The 7,299-nt window shown below is 51.6% G+C and overlaps 1 pseudogene; it reads left to right on the forward strand.

Moving 5' to 3' along the window:
- The first annotated feature begins 6,822 nt into the window (after positions 1 to 6,822).
- On the forward strand, positions 6,823 to 6,941 carry LOC112481828 (annotated as a pseudogene).
- Positions 6,942 to 7,299: the final 358 nt, after the last annotated feature.

Below are 7,299 nucleotides of genomic sequence, written 5' to 3' on the forward strand. Positions count from 1 at the left end.
CACCCTGTTACAGGCGTCCCTCCCCTCCCCAGCTCCCCAGCGCACCCTGCAGCGGCCACGCGGCCCCTCCACCTGGGCACTTGGCGGCCCCTTCCAACCGAATCTGACCCCAAATCCACTTCCCGCCCAACCTTCCCGCTCCTGCACTGTCTGCTTCAGTGAAGGCTGTCCCCCTGGGGACAGAGCAAACACCTGCCTCACTGTTCACTTCTCTCTTCTCAGCCACCATATGCAGGTGTCGCCAAGCCTCGCTGTCTGTGTGACCGACAAGGGGTGGGGGTGAGGGTGAGGAGGAAGAGAGGGTACAGGTTTCACTCGTTCATTCAACGCGTGCTGTCAAATGCCACTGGACGCTATCCTAAGCCCTGAGGATTCAGCAGTGACCAACGTCCCTGCCCCCAGGGTATTCTAGTGTGAGTGCGTGAGGGAGCAGATGACGCAGAAACAAATAAGAAACGAGTGCGTTCAGACCCCTTGCACGGGCGTATGTGCCAGGAAGAATAAGAGAGCGGAGTGGGGCCGCCGTCCCCAGACCCCCTGGTGCCCGCCTCACCTTCCTGAGGCTCCACCCCCCGCATCAGCGGCTGCTGCCTTCAGCCCCACAGGGCCTTCCTCTGGGCGAGTGACCCCACGCGAGGACTCCTGCCCTCCCGCCTCACATCCAGTATGTCCCACCAGGCGTCCTCCCGTGTGGATTCCCTCCTCACCTGGCTGGGGGGGTCCAATGCCTCATCTGGCCACCGGGGCATGTGCTGTATGGCCTGCCCCCCCCCACCCATCCTGATGCCTTTGGACTGAATCCTTAAGGGAGGAGAGGGGACAGAAGGAGGAGGAGGAGAGAAAGCAGCCCTTCAACTTGATATTTTGAAAAGTTTCAAAGCCATCAAAAAGCTGAAAGGGTCGTGCAGTGAACACCTCATGCCCTGAAGATATCTTAAGATGGCGGGAGGGGGCAGGGGAACAGCCTGTTTGAAAGCTGACGAAGCAGGCGAGGGGAGCACGGCTGGATGGAGTCCTTGAGAGGGGAGGCTGTGGGGTGAGGGCTCGGCGGAGGGGCCGGCCGTGGGTGGGATCCGGGACAGTTCAGCCGTGGTGACAGGCCGGAGGGGAGAGGACAGAGCCGGCTGTCCATGCGCTGGGAGATGCGACGTGGGAGCGTGTGGACTCTGAGTTTTGTGTGTTTTTCCCTTTAGTCAGAAAGCAAGCTCGTCGCCGAGAGCGAGAAGCGGGGAGGAGGAGCTGAGAATGGCAGGCAAGGTCTCCCAGGTGCGGGGAGGCCCGAGACAGTGGCCCCCGGTTCTGCCGTCATGCAGCTGCGGGGAGACCCATCCGCGTGGCTGTGCTCTTCTCCAGCGCTTTGGTCTGAGTGGCTCTGCACCCCCACCCGTACCCCCACCTTGTCTTCCTGCTGCCCCTGCCCGTCCACCACACCCCCTCGCCCCGGAGCTGCCGGGTCTCTGGGGGCAGGGCCTAGAGGAGAGAAGCTGGCAGCCGAAGCTTCCTCCCTCCGGGCCGAGAGGGAAGAGAGGTGGTGGAGGGAGGGCCTGTGGCAGAGGCTCTGGGTCCAGCCACAGCCAGGCGGGCGCCCCCACTTCCTCCACCGTGTGACGGTTTCTCTCACTTTGCCGCCTGGAGCATTTCGGTTGAAACTTCTGATTCCAGCCCCTTCCCTCTAATTCGACTGCCCTCTAGTCTCTGCCAGATCCTATTTCTATGAGTTCAATGTCCTACAGGTGTTAGCTAGGCAAAGACATAGGAAGTTCTGGAAAGGTCCTGAGTGGGAATGATCGTAAACAGCTTTCACCAAGTACTAAGCATCCTTTGTGTTAACTCACTCAGTTCTCACAATGGTCCTCTACGTAGCCTCTATGACGGGTTGCATGGCACAGGTGAAAGGTGGAAGATCAGAACAGAGAGGGGCTAAGGTGATGTGCTCGTGTCTGGACAAGCCCGAGTCTGAAGCCAGACCCCCCCTGGGCCTGACATGATCAAGAAACTGAGGGCGCCCACCAGGCTGGATGGGAAGGGTGAGGTGGTGGCAGGATCAGCTACATAATGTGCAGGGTCCCGTGCAAAGTGAAAATGTGGGCCCCTGCTCAAAAATTATTAAGAATTTCAAACTGGTGTCTCTAGCAGGGCATTAAACCAAGCGTGGGCCACTCAGGTCACACGCCCATGAAGCCAGGGTGGCGGAGAAGAGAGACAGGCAGGACCAGAGAGGTCCGGGGCGGGTTGTAGCGGGAGATGTCACACTGTCACCTTTGCCTTCTCACAGGCGACCTGCTCCCCGGCCTTCCAGGCCCAGCCCGCAGGGGCTCCGTTGTCGGGGGCAGAAAAACTCCCGGGTCCTGAGATGGCCAGGCCAGAATGCAGGGACAGGGGCAGCAGCCCTGTGACAGAGAGGAGTCGCAGATGGGGCTAGGTCTTTTCTTCCTTCAGTACGACCCCTCCTCTCTCTCCAGACCCCCTTCTCTGAACCCCAAATCCCCCAAACCCTGAGAGATCGCTGTATCAGGACTAGTGGCTCCCTCCACTTCCTTCTTCCTCCCACACTAGGCCATTGGCTCGGGGAGATGGCCCCCATCCCAAGGACGGGGCTGGCGACATTTAAAATGTGTGACAAACGTGTTCTGAGCATCCCTTACACACACAGAACTCCCTACAACTCACCCGCGCTCCCGCTGAGCCTGTAACTGCGACCATCGTGTCTTCTTGGCCCATTTGCATGAAGCCCGATACCCAACAGCGGGGTGAGGGTGCTTACAAAAGTTACAGAAAAGACAGAAAAGTGCGCCATTATTAGAAATCGTGGAGAAGTACTTTAAAGGTGAGGGACAATGCCAGGATGTGAGACAAAAAACGAACCAGAGCACCTGCTGCTCCCTGGCCCCAGAGGGCTCTTCATGCTGTTGTTGCCAGCCCCGATGAGAACCCCACAATGGGGGCATCGACACCCCCACTCTAGGAGACCCAGAGACCCAAAGGCCTGTGTGTGTTCGCCCAGGTGAAAAGGGGCGGAGATGGGATCTGAACTCAAATTCATCTGATGACACCAAGTTACAGCATCAACCACCCATGCTCAGCTGTCCACCCCGTGGACCCAGCACCGTGCGGGTCCCTGATAACGCATGACACCTAGACCTCACCCCTGCCCTGCAGGGGACCACAGATCCACCATCTCTCATCCCAGCCCTTGGGGCCTGATGGGTTTCAGAATTTGGGGCGTTCCGATTTTAGAAAGCTAACAGACCCATGCTCCATATCATGGCCAGAATCAAACCCATGAGCAGCTCTGCAGCAAACTGTGACTTTCTCGCAAAGTGTGTGTGTGTTGCAGGCGGAGATCGAGACTAGCTTCACGCAGTTCGGGTCGGAGATTTTGCCAAGCGAGTTTGTCTCAAATAGACACTTTCTCTTCTCAGAGCTCTGGGGCTTCAGAATTCACAATAAGGAAGGGATTGTGAATCTATACACAGAACTGAGGCACATAATAAAGGGTCCAATTTGACATGGAAAGTGGCTGAGCTGGGATTTAAATCACGTCGAGCCATCAGCTTCTGGGCTCGCTGCCCGCTTCACCGCCCCCCGCCCCCGATCATAGCTACTATGTAACAAGCAGCCTTTTGTTACAGGTGTTTCACACCAAGCACCTTCACACTGTAGGCTGGTTTGATCTCACAGCATCCCTAAGAGATAGAAAATGGGTCCCAGTTTTTTTTCCAGGAAGAAACTGAGTCTCTGCAGAGTAATTAATTTATCCAAGGTGAGTGGGTCGGTAACGAACTGGTACAGACAGGATGCCATCCCGTTCTACCTGCTCCCCACGGGGCAGCTGGATTTTCTCTGAACAGTTCCTCTTGTGCTCTGGACACATACATACATATATAATACACACACGCATGCGCGCACACACACACACATATTACAAACCGTAAGTGCTTGGAAACGTGTATTGTGCACCGGATATAAGAAATCCTTGCCTGCTTTCACTCCTTCTGAATCCTATCTCCCCGGGTAATTGTTGCTAACAGTTCGGTTCCTTCACGGCAGGGTGGGCTGTGTCACTGAGGATCCTGGTGCAGGATGAAAATGCGGGGCTTCTTGTTCAAAAAGCATTGAGAATTCCAAGATGGTGACAGCAGAGCATTAAAACAAGTAGATCGTGGGACCTTTCTGAACACGGGGGCTGTGCCACCGCGTGGGTCTCACACTCAAGAGGCCACTCTTGCTTCTTGGTGTGTTCCTTAAAATCACTCATAAATACATGTAGGCCTTTAAATAAATATAAAAAGGCAACCAACTGTATGCGTTATTCTGCAACTTGCTTTTTTCATTTACGAAGAATAACAAGTAACACTGTGGACCAGGCACTTTACATGCTTATCTCATTTCCAGTGCTATCAGGTGGGTATGGCAGGATATAGGATAAACCATCATTATCCCCATTGTACAGATGGGGGGACTGAGGCACAGAGAGGAGCAGTCCAGGGCCACCATGTGGCAGATGGAGGATTAGAAGACAGGCAGTTTGGTTTGGAGATTGCCCGCCTCGCTCATACTGGCTTGTTAGCAATAATTACTGTAGATTGTGGGTGGCTTCCAGGTTCCTGACTTCCTACCAGTAGAGACACTGAATAGAGATGTGCCATGTTTATTTAATCGGTCCCCCTGACAATGGACATACAGGTTGCTTCCAATTTCTTGATATTTACATAAACAACCCTGCAGTGACCCTCTTCAGCCCATTTCTGGATAAAAAAATGTTCTCTGGACCTGATTGTAAATAAAGACAGGGTCTCAGTTCGGGCCAATGCAATGATTTTCAATCTCAGGTCTACAAAACTGGGGTAACTTTAAAAAATTTTAACTTTATATTGAAATATATCATCTGTATTAGTTTGCTAGGGCTGCCAAACAAACCAACACACAGACTGGCAGCTTAAACAACAGAAATTTATTTTCTCACAGTTCTAGAGGCTGGAAGTCCAACACCAAGGTGTCGGCGGTTCGATTTCTCCTGAGCTCTCTCTCCCTGGCTGGCAGATGGCCACCTGCTCCGTACGTCCTCCCTCACACGGACTTTCCTCTGTGTGTGCACATCGCTGGTGCCTCTCTCTCCCTTCTTATAAGGACACCAGTCCTACTGAATTAAGGTTCCACCCTTATCACACCTCCTTTAACTTTAATTATCTCCTTGAAGGGCCCATCTCCAAATACGATCATGTAGAGGGTTAGGGCTTCAACGTACAGACTGTGGGGATGCAATCCGATCCATCACATCCATGTGGGGAAGCACACAGCTCCTAAGTGTGCAGCTTGATAAGTTTTCATTAACTGTTTTAACAGTGAATAGATCAAGAAATAAAATATTAGCAGCATCCAGAGGCCCCCCTCCCAAAAAAAGGTCCCCTTCTAGGTAGGTACTTCTCAACCCCCCGAAGAGTAACCACGATTGTGATTCTAACCTGATAGATCATTTTTGTCTGATGTTGAACTTTTTATATAAATAAATATTTATGTATTCATTTGCGTCTGGCTTCTGTCATTCCATAGTATGCTGCGAGTTCATCCTTGTTGTTGGGTACAGCAAAACTCTGTGTATTTCGTTGCTGTGCAGATGTCTACATGTATAAATATCTACATTTATCATGATTTATGTATCCATTCCACGTGGATGGACATTCAAGTCGTTTCTAGGTTTTGGGCCTGCAGCAATTGCAAGAGATGAATATGGACTGTGCTAAATAAAGAGCTCTCAGCCTCTGAGAATCTAACAGTTGAAGGAATCAAACTTTAATGAGCTCCTACTATGTGCCAGGTATCTGCACACAGATCATTGCGTTTGGTTATTTTTCCTTCCTCTGGATCCGTGAAAGTGGTCTGCTCGGCTCTCTAGCCCAGTACTACTGTTCTGTGCTTATCTGTTTCCATGTATTCCCCTTTCCCCAGCTAAACTGATCCATCCGGGTCTCTGGGGATGGGAACCGGCACCAGTAGGTTTTAAAGTTCCCGGGGGATTCCAATATCCTGCTAAGGTTGCAAACCAGTGATTTCAACTCAAAATTTTAGAGCCATGTGTTAACGAGGCCGGCCAGTTCCATGGGCCTGTGGGCGCGGCTTGGGCGGTCTTGGCTGGCCCCCCTTCAGGCAGCTGGTTGCAAAAACCAGCGTGGAATCAGAAGGAAGACTGGGGTGGGCCAGGGGGTGGAGAGCAGGTGCCGCCTCCTGGAACCGCCCTCAGAGTCCCTTACCGGCACAGAGAGGGGCTTGAGAGCAGATCAGGGCATCGCCCCCCCAGAAGCCCGCCAAAGACATAGATTCATGGGTTCCTCCCCAGACCTGAGGTCAGACTTCTAATGAGTCCTGTGCACATGCAAGTTTGAAAAACACGGATTTCAAAAGCAGGCAAATTCAGAATATGGGATCCAGGGTGGCAAGCCACTGTCCCGTGTTCCTGTGGGGAGAGGCAGTGCCTCAGTCTCCTCATTTGTCAAACGGCTCTGACGATCTCTAAGGCTTTTTCCAGCAAGAGCCTCTGGTGCAACCTGAGCCGAGTCCGAATTGGTTACAGGCAGAAAGCTTTTGAGTCACTGTTAAGTGCTATGTTAACATCTTAAAAAAGACACTACTTTCCAAAAAGCTGCATTAGGCTGGTGGTGTGTTTCTAATGACAATTTGGGAACCAAGGAAAAGAGTGGAGAAATTTATTAGGGGGAAAATGCCTACAAAAAGTAGTTAAGGCAACTGTCCCATTAGGCAGTGTTATTGTAAATGGCTAGGATTCCCCAAGTTCTGTAAGATATTTTTAAAATAAACTCTTTAGTCTACGGCCATGCTACCCTGAACACACCTGATCCCGTCTGATCTCGGAAGCTGAGCAGGGTCGGGCCTGGTTAGTACTTGGATGGGAGACCACCAAGGAAGACCAGGTACTGTAGGTGTAAAAAAATAAAATAAAATAAATAAGGGATTGTAAGCTGAACAAGGTCTTTGCAATCTGTGAAGTCAACCAAGGGTTGCCTCACCTAAAAAATAAATAATAAACTTTTTATTGAGCATAGTTTTAGATTTTCAGAAAAGAGTACAGAGAGTTCTTGCATCCCCCACATCCAGTTCCCCCTGTTGCTACCATGTCACGTTATTGTGGCATTTGTCACAACGAATGAACCAATATCACTGTTAGCAAAACTCCATAACAAAGTTTTGTTTTTACGTAGGAAGGTAGTTAGGGAATCCATACTAACGGCATGGAGTCCAGTGATTTTTGCGGGGTAAAAGTTCAAAATGTGTCTAGAAGCA

Source organism: Pteropus alecto, unplaced genomic scaffold, assembly GCF_000325575.1.
Source record: "Pteropus alecto unplaced genomic scaffold, ASM32557v1 scaffold125, whole genome shotgun sequence".
Classification (NCBI taxonomy): domain Eukaryota; kingdom Metazoa; phylum Chordata; class Mammalia; order Chiroptera; family Pteropodidae; genus Pteropus; species Pteropus alecto.